At 53.9% G+C, this 17,808-nt stretch overlaps 5 pseudogenes, besides 10 other annotated features; all 5 read left to right on the top strand.

Annotated features, from left to right (window-relative positions):
- Positions 1-5,630: a sequence feature (areas not merged during assembly with more than two copies in the genome that could not be assigned to a particular haplotype).
- On the top strand, positions 785-2,734 carry Tc00.1047053510537.68 (annotated as a pseudogene).
- Positions 3,124-3,885, top strand: Tc00.1047053510537.61 (annotated as a pseudogene).
- Positions 4,406-4,434: a microsatellite.
- Positions 4,615-5,148, top strand: Tc00.1047053510537.54 (annotated as a pseudogene).
- Positions 5,415-5,509: a sequence feature (A-rich).
- Positions 5,631-6,986: a sequence feature (heterozygous, non-Esmeraldo-like haplotype).
- Tc00.1047053510537.50 lies at positions 5,683-6,948 on the top strand (annotated as a pseudogene).
- Positions 6,987-7,010: a sequence feature (areas not merged during assembly with more than two copies in the genome that could not be assigned to a particular haplotype).
- Positions 7,011-7,289: a sequence feature (haploid, Esmeraldo-like haplotype).
- Positions 7,290-8,322: a sequence feature (heterozygous, Esmeraldo-like haplotype).
- Positions 8,229-11,060, top strand: Tc00.1047053510537.40 (annotated as a pseudogene).
- Positions 8,323-8,402: a sequence feature (haploid, Esmeraldo-like haplotype).
- Positions 8,403-17,808: a sequence feature (areas not merged during assembly with more than two copies in the genome that could not be assigned to a particular haplotype).
- Positions 13,281-17,808: a mobile genetic element.

Genomic DNA, 17,808 nt, shown 5'->3' with positions numbered 1-17,808 from the left:
CCATGCACGGCCGAGGCGACGATTACGTGAGTTGCTCCGCCCTACGACGAGGGAAAAGCTATTTTCCGTGACCACGCGCAGGTGTGCACGATATCCGTCACCAGCGACAGGCTCCTTCCAGTGGTTCCGTGGGACGGCGAGGAGAGGGTGTGGAGCAGGACGGTTTCACTGGCAGCTACTGAACAGGACTTTCCAGGGGGCATCCGTCCCCGTTGCGGGGAGCATTGAGACTGGCCGTGGCACACCATCGAAGGATGTGGACACGGCTGTCCCCCAGAAGAATCCGTCGCCAGAGGAGAAGTGGATCCGGCCAGGATGCTCCGACAGACCGCGAGAATCTTCTCTCGGCGGCAGGGACCGAAGCAGCGAGAAGGACGGCAAGTAGGACACGCGTCGGACTCCCGGTGATGACACTGTTGCTGTTGCTTTTCCCTGTCCGCTGCTTCTTCTGCTTGCCTCTGCCGCCGCCGTGACAGTGCTCAATCGAGTAGCGGCGTGGAGGACTTTGCGCTGCGAGGCGACTGTGCTTCCTCCTGCGTGGCCTGCACCCAGCACTGGAAGCCCAATAGAAAAACATCCATTTCAATGGATGTCGTTCTCCATATGCATGTGCTGTGCCCACTCCGTTTGACTTTGTGTTTGTAATTGGTGGTACTTCCTATGCACACTGCTCCTTTCGTGTTGGTCGCCGATGTTGGGCCACCGGATGGTATTATGGCTTTGCTTGTGTGTTTGTTAGATTTTCTGAGACGCACATACATACACAAAAAGCGGTGCGAGTGAAATGTGCACACACAAGACACACACGCATATCGAAGCACATTGTCTGTGTGACTTGTGCTTGACATATTATGCGAGGCGGGTTGGTGCGGTAAAGGCCGACGGAAGAAGGGAAGCCGCGTGAGTCCAGCAATGGTGTTCGTGGTTGTGTGCGGGATCATATGTTCCATCAGATGCTTGACGCCGTTTATGGATCGTTTAAAGTTTTTTCTGCGATGCCCATGCTACGTCTGTGCTGAGCTGCTCACTGCGTCTCCATGACCTCATGGAGCACGGCGTGACGCTGCTCGAGGACCTCATGACGCCGCGGCAGCCGATTATCAGTAGCCCTGCGCCCTACTTTTTTGCCGTGGAGGATGCGTCTGTGAGCCGCGTGGCTGAGGATTGGATTGCAAAGGTCCCGTACAGGGATGCACACATCTTTGCGCTGGGGTGCACCCCGCATCGCCACCCTCAGCAACTCGCGTGCTCGGATAGCGCCGAGGGCCATGCGCTTCAAGGACATTATGTTAGACTTCGCCGCCCGTGAGGTGCTGGTTTTCCACCTCAGCATGCAGAATGGGTTTCTCAGCTGCTGTCGCTACTGTCGCCTCCGAATTGATGGTCCGTTTTGGACGTTACGGCGCCACGTCCTGTGGCGGCTTTTCACGCCATGAACAACGGTGTGCCCGTCATTCGCCACCAAAACAGTGGCAGCATCTGCAATGGGCTTGTCAGAACCTTTTTTGAGGGGCTTGCCAAGCTCTGCCACGACGAGCCGGATTTCACTTAGGGGCGCCGACAGCCGCGGCAACCCAGTGCGGATCATCGTTGATTGAAGCTGTGCCATGGTGACGCCGCTGATGCACCAACGCACATGTCAGTTTGTGCTTGATGACCTGATGCCGCTGGGGAAGAAATTGTATTAGCAGACCTGCAGGAATTGTCTGGCTGAGGACTCGAATCGGCAGTAATTGATGGGGAAGATGTGTACCGGTGCTCCTACCGTCATTGTTTTCTCGCGCATTGCGTGGAGGAGCTTTCGGTGGCGCTGAAAAAACTCCACGCGTATCACCCGGGATTGGCGCATGGCGTTGAGCCGAAGGCCAAGCTTGCGGAGTTGGGGAGTTCGGTGCGGTCTCCGCCGGAGTTTCGAGAGAGGCAAACCAGACTGTCGCTGCACATCGATATTTGCGCGAGGCTTGTGGCATAGTACCGGGAGAAGCGACTGGCGGAGGTGTGCGAGGTGGAACAAAACATCCCCGTTGGGCGCAAACCCTTCAGGAAAAACCTGGATGGCGTGCGGCGACTGGCGAGGGATGCGGCGATGCCCCGGCCAGTGCGTCTGCGTTTTCTCCTGTTGCTTGTGACTGCGAGCAGCACCGACGAGTTGACGGAGGCCAAGAAGCAGCAGCTGATCCGAGACGGTAGACTGACACCGGACGCCCATTTGTCTGCGAACCTTGAGCATGTGACGAGGAGGGCCGGGAGCGTGCAACCAGAGAGCACGGCGTCGGCGCAGGGCGGACGGAGCACGAGTGCCTCTGCGAGCAACGCCGCGACGGACGGGGATCCGCTTCTGAAACAGGCCTGTATGATGATGGAGACGGCGGGCAAGAAGAGGACGCTGCGGGTTGGGCTGTCGTTGACATCGATGCAGCGCGATCATGCGATGAGGCCAAATGGCGCGAGTGGTGGCCATAACAGTGGACCAGCAGGAAAAAACGCCGGGCCATTTCAAGGGTGTGGTGGCAAATGGGGGAATCATCCTGATCTGGGTGGCGGTGGTGGGACGATTGCCCTCACAACTCCGCAGCGCATTGTGCTGCTTGTTTTGGGTGGTGTAGCCTGCAGCGAGAGGCGCTCGGTCCATGAGATATCCAAAAGGTATGGCCGTGAGGTGGTCATTGGGGAGCCTCGCTGCCGCGTCCTGAGGTGTGTTTGTGCAGGGACTTGGCACCCTACGGCACTGTGACTCACGGGCGAGACACGCACAGGAATGCATCGAGAGCCAAAGAGTGGGAAGTATACAAACACACACGACTGAGGGTGTCCATTGGGATTGTGTGCGCTTCTTCCTGCATTCAGTTCTTCTCCAAGAAGTGTTCCATACGATGCGCGTGTGTGTGTTTAAACGGCCGCGCTGCTCACCTTTTGCTTTTTTTCTTTTGCGTGTGCGGTTGCGGGCCATTTCTTTGCTACGATGAAGGCGGTTAAAAAAGGGAAGACATTTGTGGAGCATGCACCCACGGCTTCAGTGTTCATCCACTGGTGCCGACTTTTTTTGCCAGGGCATTTGTGCACGCTTTTCCCTCCAATGTTTATTTTTTTTTTACACAGGAGACAACAGGTGGTCATTCGTGAATGCTGCGGCGGGCTGTTGTTGCCCTCGCCGGGACGCGCTTAACGGCGGCAGCTCCATGACTTTGTGCACAAAAGGAATGGGACTTTCTCCGGATTTTCACCGCAGGCGCATGCCATGGACGGCCGAAAAAGAGTGTGTGCCCGGTGTTGTTCATAGCTCCAAGGAAAAGATGGTGTTGGATGGCGCACGACGAGTGGATGTGGATTGTGTTGACCGTGCATCGCAGGTGTATTCGCTGGAGGCATTGTGGGCGACTGTGGCCAGTTACGAGTACAATACATTTAGACAGAAGAACATTTTAATTGGTCTCTCAGGCGGAATCAATGTACTTGGGCAATGGGCTTACCGCGAGGATTGGCAGGAGGGGACGCACGACGAGGACGCCACTCGCACCGCCATTCATTTCCGTCGCCACGGCAGCAACACAGCCTCATGAGACTACACTCCTTGCGGATTTTCCGGGGTGGCATGCACTGTTCTGTTTGTCGTCTTTGTTTCCCCATCCCGAGCGTCGGTGCAGACTCCCTCGTCGATGCACGTTCCTATCGATTGCGGACACACTCATTGATTGATGCGGCCGACACCCAGCCCATTGCTGGTGCTTCTGGCATGACTGCCGCACCGCCCCAGCAGCTGGTGCAGTGGGACTGGGGACGAGAACACAGCAGAACAAGTTCAATCGGATGGTGCTGGCAGCCCTGTCAGCATCCCGCCGACTCCAGCGGCGAGCACAGAAATCGACGGGACAGGGAAGGCATTGACGAAGTGTCAGGACACCAGTTGTCTTTTAACATCACTCCTGGTCAAACAACCGGAAGAATTAACGACAACATCATTCACCAGCAATGAAAAAGGAACAACGACCTCCGCCGACAGCGACAGCAGCACCGCTGTCTCCGACACCACCTCCCATCCTTTGCGTCTTATTGTCTCGTATGCGTGCTGCTGCTGCTGCAGTGGTGGTGGCGGTGCCTGCATGAAGTGGAGTGCGCTGAATATGAACGAAGGCCTAAGAAAAATAAATTGTTTTTGTGATGAATATTGGCGTCACTTCCCGTAGACCAACAATCCAAGTGGTGTGCGGGGATCATTCCTTTTTTACTGTTACTTTGCTTTTGTGTTGCTGTGTGCGCTGCACCTCCTCTTGTGTGTGTGCGTACCCTCCGTGAGGGGTGCCGACACGACGGAGTGCTCTCGCCGTATGCACATGCGGTGGAGCCTTGTGTGCCGCTCCTGTTTGCTTCTCCCTCTTCCACCTGTGTGTTGGTGTTGCGGCAGGGCTGTGCGTGTGTGTGTGTGTGTGTGCGTGTTGCCGTGGATTGGAGTGTGTGCCGTGCGTGTGTGCGGCGTACGGTGCATGCCTGGCTGCTGCCCTCTCCTCATGTGGTGTACCCTCTGTGTGTGTCTGCCGCACCTCTCGTCTCCCCTGTTGCTCTCCATGTCCCTCACTGTGCAGATCAGCTCCACACCACTGAACGACCACACTCACGATGATGATGACGTGCCGTCTGCCGTGCGCCCTGTTGGTGCTTGGCCTGTGCTGCTGACCGTACGTGTGCGGGACAACTAGTGGAGATAAAACTGAAAAAAATTCTGGTTCAGAGGATGGCGAGATAGAGAGACCAAGTGAGGTAACGGTTCCGCTTATTACAAATTCTGCTTCGTCACAGCCAGGAGAGGAGGTGAAAGAGAAACAGGAGCCAAATCCGTCGATTCCTACGTCACAGGAAACGACTACAGTAACAGAAACGCCACAGTCACAAAATATTTCCAATAATAGACATGAAAAAGATGGTGGGAAGTCCAATGAACGGACAGAACATACGAATATCTTTACGGAAAATGAACAAAAGAAGGCCGCCGCACCAACGATGACCACGACGACACAGGCACCAACCACGACTAAGACCACAGAGGCACCATCACGTCTTCGGGAAATCGACGGCGATCTCAGCAGCTCTGCGTGGGTGTGTGCCCCGCTGCTGCTCGCCGCATCCGCGCTGGCGTACACCGCTGTGGGCTGAAGAGGTGTGTGCGGGCTGTGCGTGCCAGCACTCAATCACGGGGAATTTGTGCGCTTCTACTGTGGTTCGATGTATAACGTATCAGTAATTATGATGATTCTGTTTTGCCTTACTTGTTTCTGCATGCCGTGTGCTTCTCTTTACTTCCCACATCCGTCACGTTGAACGCATCACAGACAAACTTGTATGCACGCCACGCATACAACTGTTTGCGTGGACCCACTGTTGGGGATGGATGCATGCACACTGGAGCCATTTAAGTGCAGGTTTCTGTTTTTGTGTTTTTTCATTTTTTAGTTTATTGCTGCGTGTTTACTTTTATTTTGATTTTCCTTGTTGTGCTTTTTTAATTATATTTTTGCATGGCGTTGTGCGTTTTTTGCACTTTGTTGGTTTAATATTTCTTACTAAATGCGTGCTGCTGCTGGTGGTGTTTTTTACTGTTCTTTTTCTTGTGTGCGTCCTTGCATTTATTCTTGCTTTGCGTTGACGTGTTGTTAGTTTGTGCTGAAGGCTGCACGCAAGTGACGGGAGTGATGGCGATGATGATGACTGGCCGTGTGCTGCTGGTGTGTGCCCTCTGCGTGCTGTGGTGCCTCAGTGGTTTTTGGACACGCGATGGACGATTACTGTGGTGAGGGTGGAGGGAACGGTTTGAGGCACACGAGTAATGGTGGAGATGACGGCGTGTCTCTAAAGGTGGACTGCGGGTTGTTATCGACTCGAATGGCATTAATAAAGGCGGTTGAGGCTGCGGAAGCTGGACATGTTGAATCGAGTGGTGATCCAGACCAGCCTCAGGATACCGGGGAATCATCACCTAGTAATACGAAGGGCAGTGGGGTGGCTGGTTCAGGAGATATTGTCGCAGTTCAACCAGAAGCGGTACCACTGGGATCAGGAGGCTCAGATACAGGAGGACAGGAGAGGGGATCGAACGTGTTGGGCCCAAATGAAGAAAAGGAAGCAGGTAGGATGGATCAAAAGGACGGTAAGGGAACTGGGCCCCACAACGAAGGTGCTGAACAATCCTCTTCTTCGTCTGGCAGCCCTGGCCCTCAAAGTGGTGAAGATCACAAATTGAAGAATACTTCCGAGAGTAATGAACCCTCCGATATCCAACTGAAGAAAGAAGATGCAGTTGAAGCGGAAGTACCAAAAATATCAGAAGAAGAAGAACCTGGTGGAGGGAAAGAAAACGAAAATGGTAAGGCACTCACAGGGATACCTGACAGTCAAACGAAAATGAAAGAAACTAAAACAGTACAACCACCACCACTACGGACAAAAACAGCAGAAGAGGCACGGATAACAATTGGAATTCCAGCAGGGGATTCAACACCAGCAGAAACGAACGGTCATTCCAAACCTGAAGATACCGTGCGCATGCAACAGCTACAACAACCCCAAGACGGCACTGAGTCAAACAACAATTCACAGACAAACAGCGGCACCGAAATATCAGCCAATCAACAGAATGAAACATCTGCCGACCAGGTAGAATCAACGCCACTACCCACGGCAAACGGTGATGCCGCCAATAATGAAGCTGACAATAGCACTGAAGAGGGCATGCCGAAGAATGATCCAGCAGCTGATGGTGCAGGGACACGAAAAGAAAAAACTGATGAAAATAAAGATGCCAATCCGAAAGGAACACCAGTCGAAGCCACAGCCACGAAAACTGCAACGGCGACGACTGGCGACAGTGACGGCAGCACCGCGGTCTCCCACACCACCTCCCCTCTTTTGCTTCTTCTTGTTGTTGTTGCGTGTGCGGCTGCGGTGGTGGCCGCGTGAGAGTGAGTGTGAGAGAGCCATGCACCGCCCGCACACACACTCTTCCTTCTCTCTCTCTGTGTGTGTGTCCCCTTGCATGGACTCTCGCCCTCACCTCACCCCACGAGGCACACACAATAATGTGCCCATTGTATATATGCATGCACACCCATGCAGGCCCGTTGGCGCTCTCTTTTGCACGACACGCACCGCTGCCGTCCTGCCTGGCTGCATGGGCGGAGCACCGTAACTGTTTCTGTTTTGTTTTTATTGCATTGAGTGGGCGACCTCTCTCTCTCTCCCTCTGTGTGTGTGTTTTGCTTTACGGGAGTAATGAGAGTGTGTGCGCTGGTCGTCCCACGCTTCGGCTTTTTTTTTGTTTTCCTTTTGATTTTGTGGTTGAGTGCACCCATTCCGCGGCTGCGTTTGTGTGTGTGTGATGATATGAGTAATTTGCGTGTGTGCTATCTGCCTCTCTCTGCCGTTGCCTTCTTCAGACTCTCTTGTGGCGCACAGCTGCTCTGCAAGTATAGGCGCTGACAAACACACAAGCACATGCACACGTACACATGTCATGTGACACACGATGTGGAGCTGCTGGAAAGCTGAGAACGCACAAGATTCTGGCTGTGACGGTCTTTGCGAGGAGAAGTACCGGAGCCCCTCATATGCCCCCTCGACATGCTGCGGTTTTTATGTTGGCGGTGTGCAGCCGGTGTTTGTTGTGGCGTTGATAGGGCCTGGGAGGAGTGCGGAATGATCCCGTCCAGCAGCTGCACGTGCCGATGTGTCTTTTTCGCTACGGATCCGTTGAAGAATATTCCTTTGCTTTGCCAGGTGATGCGCGCCTGTGGCAGTTGAGGAGCGGGTGCGGGAAGAGGTAGCAGTAAAAAGACTAGCGGCAGTGCGTCGTAGTTGAGAAGGGCGGTTGTGCTCTTTTTGCATCCCGCTATTTGTTCTGCTGGGTGTGTGCGTCGCTCGGTGTGCTGACGCGTGGCAGAAGCACCCGCCGTGACTCCTGCTGCTATTGGTGGCCGTCGCTGTGTGTTCTCGGTGCGCTGTTCTTCCTTCTCATTCCGTGTGTCCGTGTGCGTGAGTTGTTATGGGGAGTGACTGCGGCGGGGATGATGATGCCACTCACTGTGGATGGCGGTGCTTATTCTTTCACCTCCTTTTATTAGCCTGTTTTTCTTTATTTCTTTCACTCTCTTACGAAGAAAACAAGCGCTAATCGCTACTGTGAAATTCGAAGGCACTGAAAGGACCAACAGCACACACACCGCCCACACACACATATTTATATGCTCTCACGTGTTGCTGCAGTCATGGCACCCCGCACACACAACTGTCGCCGCGTGACCGGATCCGGCGGGAGGAGGAGGGAAGGAAGAGAGAGTGAGCCGCAGAGGCCCAACATGTCGCGGCATCTCTTCTACTCTGCGGTGCTTCTCCTCGTTGTTGTGATGATGTGCTGCAACGCTGGTGGTGCTGCGGAAATTGCAGGGCAGGCATCTGAATCAAATTATAAATGGAAGGACGTCAAGGATGAGGAAGGTGATGTAACTGTGGAGTCGTTGGGTGCTCCCTGCCTTCTAAAAGTGGGGAGTGACGTATTTGCCGTTGCCGAGGTGCAGTGCAAGAAGAACGGTGAAAGCAAAAGTTTTACTGGCATTGCATCCCAAATTTTCACGAAAGATAATGCTGACAAGCCAATGGTATTAAATGGAGCCGAAGATAAGACACAAGTTTTGGAGGAAGATGCTTCCAAAGACCCAAAGAAAGTGGATGTGAGCCGACCAACAACAGTTGTGGAGGGAAATGATATTTACATGCTTGTTGGGAAATACAGCCGGACAGCTGCTGGTCAGGAGGATGGCGGAGCAGACGACTGGGGATTATTGCTGGTGAAAGGGAACGTCAGTGAAGAAAATAGCGGCAAAAGAATCAAATGGAAAGATAATGACGATGTCTCGCGTATTTCTGTTGGCGAACAACGACATTCTTGGTCACGGCTGACTGGCAGCGGTGGATCGGGTGTTAAGATGGAGGACGACACGCTTGTGTTCCCTGTGGAAGGCACGAAGAAGGAGGATGAAAAAAACGTTTCGCTGCTCATATACACCTTGAAGGATAAAGCTGAGAGTTGGAAGTTATCGAAGGAGGCTCCTGACGGTGGCTGCAGTGATGCCTCCGTCGTGGAGTGGAGGAAGAAGGACGACAAAAAACTCATGATGATGACTACGTGTGATGATGGCCGCCGCAGGGTGTACGAGTCCGCTGACAAGGGGGAGTCGTGGACGGAGGCACTCGGAACACTCTCGCGCGTGTGGAGCAATAAAAAGGGCGAAGGAGCGAAGGCCGTTAGAAGCGGGTTCATCACAGCGACGATTGACGATGTTGATAAAAGAAATGTGATGCTCGTTACTCTGCCGGTGTATTCCGAGGTGACTGAGAAAGGAGGCGCTCAAAAGGGTGAACTCCACCTTTGGCTGACGGACAATACGCACATTGTTGATATTGGGCCGGTATCCGGGGAAGATGACGTTGCCGCCAGCTCCCTGTTGTACAAAAGTGCTGGAAGTGGAACTAATAATGAGCAGAAGGATGAGTTGATTGCACTGTACGAGAAGAAGAAGGACGGTGAGGATACATCACACAGTCTTTGGTCTGTGCTCCTGGCTGCGCAGCTGCAGCGTGTGAAGGATGTGCTGGCGACGTGGAAGAAAGCGGACGACATTGTCTCCAGGCTGTGCCCTTCAAAAAGTGCTGTGGAGAGTCCCTCACCCGGCAATGCCTGCAGCCCTACTGTTAAGCTCACGGATGGGCTGGTTGGCTTTCTGTCCGGCAACTTCTCTGATGGCACATGGAGGGACGAGTACCTCGGGGTGAACGCCACAGTGAAGAAGAAAGATGGGGCGGAACCGGCGGAGAATGGCGTGACATTTAAAAGGCGTACCGCGTGGGCGGAGTGGCCTGTTGGCAGTCAGGGGGAGAATCAGCCGTACCACTTTGCGAACCACAACTTCACTCTTGTGGCGACGTTGTCCATCGACGGTGAGCCGACGAGTGGCAGCGTCCCTGTGATGGGTGTGCGTCTGAGTCGTGAAGGAGAAAAAAAAAACTTTTGAACTTTCGTACGAAAAGGAAAAGAAGTGGCAGGTGCTGTGCGATGTCGAAAGCCCTGAGGATCAAAGCCGCACTTTGGCGACGGAGACAACACACCACGTCGTGATTTTGCTAAGAAATGGCACCCAGGGCTCCGCGTACGTCGATGGTAAGCGTGTGGGTGGGGATGAACAATGTAAATTGGAAACTACGGGATCGAACGAGATCTCGCAATTCTACATTGGAGGGGATGGAGACGAAAAAGGCGACTCAGAGATCCAAGACGTGTCTGTGACTGTGACGAACGTCCTGCTGTACAACCGCCCGTTGAATGACAGTGAGATTACTGCGCTTAACACAAAACTTTCTATTCCAGAAGCAAGAGAAGCAAAAACAGTGGAGGTTACTCCACCAGAGGCAATTAAACAAGCTACGCTGGAAACCGAAATTCCGTCTAGTCTTGGCGGGCAACAACAGACTGAACAGGATCCGTTGAGGAAAAGTGAAAATGCGGGGAGTGGCGTTTTATCCACGTCCGCGGCATCTACAGCTACGAATTCCCCAGCAGCCAAAGAATCCGAAGACCAGTCAGCGTCGGGAACATATCCCGAAGGGCATTCAAATGTGGATGTTGATTCTTCGTCCGAGGGAGTTCAAACGGTGGATGCCGAAGCTGGAGACACGGTGCAGGGAGATGGAACACAACAACCGTCAGTGGGCACTTCCGCCACAGCAGATACAAATGCCCCTACCGCTGAAACCATGTTGCACGATGGAACCACAATGACAACTGAGTTGGGTGCGCACTCTGGTGCGAGTGGAGAAACGGTGGGAGGGACGGATGGGCAGAAAAGGGAGGACATCCATGTCCGGGACGGCGAAGTAAAGGCTGCGGCACTCAGCAGCAGTCTCGGGAATGTGTCGCAGGGGAATAACACCGATGCCGGCACTGTGCGTGGGAGCGGACTACTGCCATCGTTGCTTCTTTTGTTGGGGCTGTGGGTGTTTGCGGCTCTGTGAGGAGTGACTGGCTGCCGCGTGGGACATCTGCGCCCTCCCCAGTACCGACACGCACGGTAATTAATTTATTATCTCAAATAACTTTTTTAAAATTCCTTGTTTGCTTTGCTGTGCGTTTTATATCCCCATTTTTTTTTTTTTTTTTGCTTTTCGGCCAGTCACTATGTACCTCTTTTTCTTTTCTACTCTTCCCTCTTTAATTGTTTGTTGCTGCACTCTTCCTGTGAGGGGTGCCGTGTGTTTCCGCCCAACTGCTCCACTCGCACACCCACCGACACGCTCACGACGACGGCCCTGTGCGCCTCGCCTGCTGCACGCATGAGGAGGGGCCGCGACGAACGGCGCGCTGAGGAGCCGTGACGTGTGGGCGTGCGACGAGGGCCTGTGGGGCGGAGCACACATTTCTTCCCTCTTGTTTTGTTTCTTTGCGGCGAGGGCTGGCAGACACCCGCAGCGCCACACACACAGCCACACCCTGCCGCCGTGTTTTTCTTTAAGGATTTGTTTTGCTTTGCGTGTTTATTTCATGCGGTGGCGCACCCTTCGGTGTCGACCTCGTGGGCATTTCTCTCCCCTCCGATGATTTCTTTTTCTTTTGCTGCGCTCACTCTCCCGATGGAGTGACGCGACTCCCGTCATGTCTGCGTGCTTCTCTCAGTCCCCACACACACGAGTGACTGTGCTCTGCGGGCCGCACTCGCACGCCGATGAGAGGGCTGAGGGGAGCAGCAACACGCAGATGACCGCATGAAATATAAACGATGTGCGGACACGTGGAGGGTCGGACGGTCGAAGCACACGCAACCATCTTTTTAATTTCCTTTTGTGGGCAAAATACATACAGACAGTTTGGTGTGGCCACACGGCAGCCAGGCGATTTTTTTCTTATTTTAAATTGTGTGGAGCAGTAATGGACGATTTCTTTTCATTTATAATTATTTTGTGTGATGGGGTTTACATAAGACGAAGGGGGACGTTTTTTGTTTTCAATAAATATTGTGTGAATTGCCGCTGCTTTGGCTGCAGTGCAGTCATGAGTTTGAGCGGTCTTCTTGTTGTTGTTTTCGTTATGCGTCTCCGCTGTACATTTTTGTGCGTCCCTCCACATACTCTGCTCCCTCTTTTCCACTTCTTTGCTTTGTGTTTCTGCAGGCACACACAACCACACACACAAGATGCACATTGCAGTGGATATGAATGCACCTTTTGTAGTGCATGCTGGCAGTTGCGTGTGGCGGCTGTTGTCTTCTTCCGTGGCCATGAGGAGGGAGAGAGGGAGCGCAGCCCGAGACTATTTTCCTGCGGGTGTGGTGCACCGCGTGTGACTGCGCTGAGTTGGGCTCCGTGTCCCATTGATGGCGGGATGGCAGGAAATTTTGTGCCGCGTGATGGATGGATGAGGGTTCGCTTGCTCCGTGTGCGTTGTGTGGTGGCCGCGGGGTTTTGTCCATTTCCCTGGGGCTGCGGGAATGAGCTGGGGGAGATGGTGGTGGATATCTTCTCCTCCTGCATGGTGGGTGGCTGCTGGCGTTGTGTGCCTTCCTTGCGTGGATGCCGTCTCGTGGTGTGTGAACTGTGCGGCTGTGCCTGCTGCCCTCTCCTCATGTTGTCTGCGCTCTCTCGCTGTATCCGCTGTGCCTCGTCCCTCTCCCTCTCGTTCCATTCTTTTCCTTTCCGTCTCACCGATCGGCTGACTGACACCAGCGACTCCACTACTGGCGATGATGACTGCGATGGTGACGGTGCGGCGCCGTGTTGGTCCTTGCGCTCTTGTGCTGCTGCTGCTCGTCCGTGTGCGTGACGGCGACGGGAGACGATAATAATGGTAACAGCCGTCCTCCCAGCCCTGAGCTAGGGAAACCGGATCCTACAAAAATATGCCTGGTGCATTACAGCCATATGGTGGGGAGACCGGTGGGCCACAGACAGAGAGTGGGAGAGACAGCGAGGAGGGTTTGAGAAGTCCAGGACCTTCTTGCCAAAGGAAGCAGGCACAGCCATCACTGGACAGACACGAGTTCCGCCAGAGTCACTGAGTTCGGCTAGCGATAATCCAGAGCCACCAGGTTTGGCAACTCAGTCTCCACACACACAAGGTGCGACCGGTATGTCAGATGCACAAAATAAAAGGCGCAGTAAATACACAAGGCGATGAGAATCATAAGGCACCGACATCAAATCAGAAGATGAAAATGCCAAACAGTACCAACAAGAAGACTACAACAACGCTCTGGGTTAGCCGGCCACGTCAACGTGGTGCCGGGGTCTAGTACTCTTTGCTAGAGAGGAAGCTAAGCGCCTGCTGCCCATCCGCTGCGTGCGGAGAGGTGACAGACGCCGAACAAACGGGTCGGAAGGGCACCAGATGGAGCCATTTGTAATGGTTGTCCGCTGAGCGGTATTTCATCCGCTGCTGAATTCCATCGGCGCTTATCAGCGCTATACACGCCGTTTGCGTGCCGTATGTGACGCGCAACGACAAAAGCTACTGCTAGGCGGAGACACTGAGCAGCACCCAGGCCCCATAGCAGTACTCCAGATGAACGTTTCTTGCCTCACGCCGTCAAAACTCGCAACATTAATGGCGCAAGGAGCAGACATAATAGCCATCCAGGAGACTTGGAAGTCGTCGGAGCAGATCGCCAGCATGCACACTGGAGATTATGTGCTCTATGCACAGTCGCGCATCGGCAAGGGAGGCGGTGTGGCGGTGCTGGTGCGTACGACTCTCCGCTCCAAGCGTATACCTCTCACCATCCCCCAGCATGACACCAGCCTTGAAGTGGTGGTGGTCCAGGCTGCTCTGGACCAGAACCGTGATCTTATTGTAGCGAGTGCCTATATGAGACCACCACCGCAATTAACGCAATCCTTCAGGCGGTTAGTAAACTGCCTTCCAGCCTCGTCGCCGCTCCTGCTGTGCGGGGATTTCAACATGCATCACCCACAGTGGGAGCCATTCTTGGAGACTTCTCCAAGCGAGGTTGCTGCAGAATTTTTAGAACTGTGCACGGATGCGGGGCTCACCTTGGTTAACACCCCCGGTGAGATCACGTATGCCCGTGGCGCAAGAGAACGATCCTGTATCGATCTGACATGGTCAAAGCATTTGACTGTGTCGGATTGGTCAGCTTCCGTGTCGCCGCTTAGCGATCATTATATGCTGACATTTACGCTGCATCAGGCGTTTAAGGATACCATACCTTCGGCACCTAGAATATTCCACAGTTGGGGGAAGTGCAAGTGGGATTTATTCGTCAAGGACCTCGACGCACAACTTCCGGCATACGACTATAAAAAGCTGTCCACCGGCATTAAGGCCTTCACGAGAGCGCTTATAACTTCGTATCGACGACATTGCCCCCGCGGCATGCACAAGGACGGTCCCAGGCTTTGGGACGACAATCTCATGGAGGCAGAGCGGATGGCTACCGACAGCAAGGCCCGCTATCTACAGTCACCGACGCCCGACCGTGAGGCAGAAATGCAGCGGACAAGGAGTCAATTCTTCCTCCTACTCCGAGAGCGCTTGCGCAACACGTATCTACGTCGCATCAGCAAGTTAAATCCAGGCGGGCCACTCGCACGGAAATACATTTCCGGACGAAAAAAGGCATCACTGCCATCCCCACATCAATGTTATTAGGAGATGTTCAACACACTTACAAAGCAGCAAGGAGAGCAGCGAATGCTCTCAATCGCATCTTTCTTCCATTTCACCCCTCTCACAAGGCAGTTAGGCCTTCCAAAGGCAACAACAGACGGAACACATCCTTGGGCATTGTTTCTTCTTCTTCTTTTTGGGCAGCAGAACAGCAACAAGTCTATCTCTACATTTACATCAGGGGTTTTCTTACTGCCCTATTGATGCACCTTTTAATTCTACGGAACTGCTTGCTGCGCTACGTAATACGCCGTATGGCAAGGCCCCGGACCGGATGAAGTCTACAGTGAGGCACTGCGACATATTTCGTCAAAGGGCCTCCGATTCCTTCTTCGTTGCATTAACCACAGCTGGACGACCGGTACGATTCCGGTTGAGTGGAGACGCGCTACCATCGTCCCACTCTTAAAACCCGGTAAGTCGCCGGAACTGCTTGAGTCATATCGACCCATCAGCCTCACTTCCATTGTGAGTAGGGTTGCTGAGAAAATGGCACTGAAGAGATTGCTTTGGGTGTGGACGCCACACCCCCACCAGTATGCATATCGTAGTGTGCGTACTACGACGATGCAGCTGGCACACCTGATACACGAAGTGGAGCATAATAGAAATCACTATTTCCAAGTGAGCCTTCCCAAGAAGAGCGGTATTGGCAATCAACTCCACTACAGACCCCATCGGACTCTGCTGGTGCTGGTTGATTTCAGCAAGGCCTTTGACTCCATAGATCATCGAGTCCTCAGTCGCTTGCTGGCTAATATTCCGGGGGCGAATTGTAGAGGGTGGCTTAGAAACTTTCTATGTGGTCGCTACGCGAAGACACGAGTTGGCCACAGACACAGCGATCGGCGTCCCATGCTGCGAGGAGTTCCTCAGGGGTCCGTGCTGGGACCATATTTGTTCTCCCTTTACGTACACCCACTTCTCAATCTGCTGAACAGCTTTGCGGGTGTCACAGCAGACATGTATGCGGACGACCTCTCTATTATCGTCAAGGGGCAGTCCCGGTAAGACGCCATTCCCACCGCCAACATGGTTCTTAAAAGACTGCATGCGTGGAGTCAGGAAAGTGGCCTGGCCATCAACCCGTCAAAGTGTGAAGCTGCTTGGTTCACACTCTCCACGCACACGGAGTCCGATTATGATCGTGAAGGAAAGTGGCCCCTGGTAGTGGCTGGATGTCAAATCCCAGTCATGACCATGGGGGCATCGCGAACTACGAAGCTTCTCGGCATGGATCTCGATCCGCGACTGACGCTAAATGTGGCGGCCACCAAGCAATGCGCTGCCGCTTCGCAACGGATATCGCAGCTACGCTGCATAGCGCACAAAGAGGCGGGACCATCTCCACATGACCTACGCACGTTCGTCATTGGATACGGTGCTTCCAAATTACGCTATGGCAGCGAGCTCATATGGGCAGTAGCGATGGATTCAGCGAAGAATGAGATGCAGAAGACGTACGCAACTCTAGCACGCATTGTCAGCGGAGTTCCGAGCACTGTCGACCCGGAATCCGCACTGCTGGAGGCTAATATGCCGCCGCTCCACGTCCTCTGCCTGCGCGCGCGCCTCTCCATATTTGAGAACACACGCGCATGTCAGATGGACTGGATGCGGAGACCCCCGCCTGAGCCACCGCCTCGCGCCGGTTTCCGCATCTCGCCATTATCTCGGGACGAGCTATATGCCTTCGTAGACGCATACACAAAGGACTATGGCATCACCGAGAGCTCACCACGCGAGGAGCGGTTCTTTCGCAGCTCCATTCCTCCCTGGTTTGCGGTCTCCGCTCACCGGGCCACCATCGGTGTGGAACTTCCGATGGACCTCTCAATAGCTGACGAAGAAGAGCTGATACGGGAAAAGCGCAGAGTCAGCGAAGAGGCTCTAGCGCTGCACAGCCATCGTTCGTGGATACTTGCGACGGATGGCGGTGTCGACGTTCCCAGGTCAGCCGGGGTTGGAATACTGCTTTCATCCCTCAACTCATCGGAGATAATAGAAAAGGCCAGCATAAACTGCGGTGCACGCCCATGCAGCTACAGGACGGAATCCCGTGCGCTGCTTCTAGCCCTAGAGAAGCTGATGATCCCTCGTATCCGACACAGGCGTAAAACCCTGCTTGTGGTTACGGACAGTCAGTCTCTTCTAGCGGCTCTAAACAAGGGCCCGCCCAGTCAGACAGACTGGACGGAGGATCAGATCTGGCTGCGTCTCTTAACACTGACGCGTGCTGGCTGGTCCGTGCACCTGCAGTTTTGTTACGGACATTGCGGAGTACATGCTAACGAGCTTGCAGATCAGTATGCGACGCAGACTATGGAAAGTGGACAATACACGGAGCAAGGAATCGCACCTTTATGGCATACGGATCTGCTGACATGTTTTACTACCCAGCTCACCAACAAGTGGCGTAGTACCATTCGTCAAGACACTCATCGCTACTTGCTTTGCGGCACAAGGCCATCCGATCTCAGCGGTAAGGACCTGATCACTCAGGAAGTTCTCCACCGTCAGGAACTGGTTCACCTCGCAAGGGCAAGGTGCGGGAATCTGAGCTCTGGGGCCGACTATACTGGACTGTGAGAGATTGCACGAACCAATGCCGTTTCTGCAACATCTCACCGGAACAGTCTGCATATATGCGCTCTAACAACGATCCAACTGCACCGGGGACGGACACTGTTCCCCCGTCGGCGAGGGATGAAGACGTCTCTCCAGTAAGGAGGCGGACCCTCACACGCCGTCGGAAGGAGAAATGTCCGCACTGTGATTCTACATTGACGGGATTCTCGGGTCTCGTCAGTCACTGTCGGTCATTTCGTCCGGAGCATCCTCCACCGCTTCCCGAGCTCAAATGTGATTTCTGTGACATGGTTTTCCCCACACGGAGAAGCACCGCACCGCACAGAAGTCGCTGCGCACACAACCCAGACGCCACACGACATCGAAACAGCAGTGCCAGGAGGCGATCTCTGCTGCCGCAGGATCAGCCAGCTTCCACAAGCACGCCAATTGGCCCGCAGGAAACCTTGCACCATCTGCTTCTAGAATGTCCAGGCACCTTGGCTGTGCGTCAACGGCTGGCA

The sequence above is a fragment of the Trypanosoma cruzi genome, genomic scaffold (assembly GCF_000209065.1).
Source record: "Trypanosoma cruzi strain CL Brener 1047053516777 genomic scaffold, whole genome shotgun sequence".
Lineage (NCBI taxonomy): Eukaryota > Euglenozoa > Kinetoplastea > Trypanosomatida > Trypanosomatidae > Trypanosoma > Trypanosoma cruzi.
This window is presented reverse-complemented; position numbering and strand designations above follow the sequence as displayed.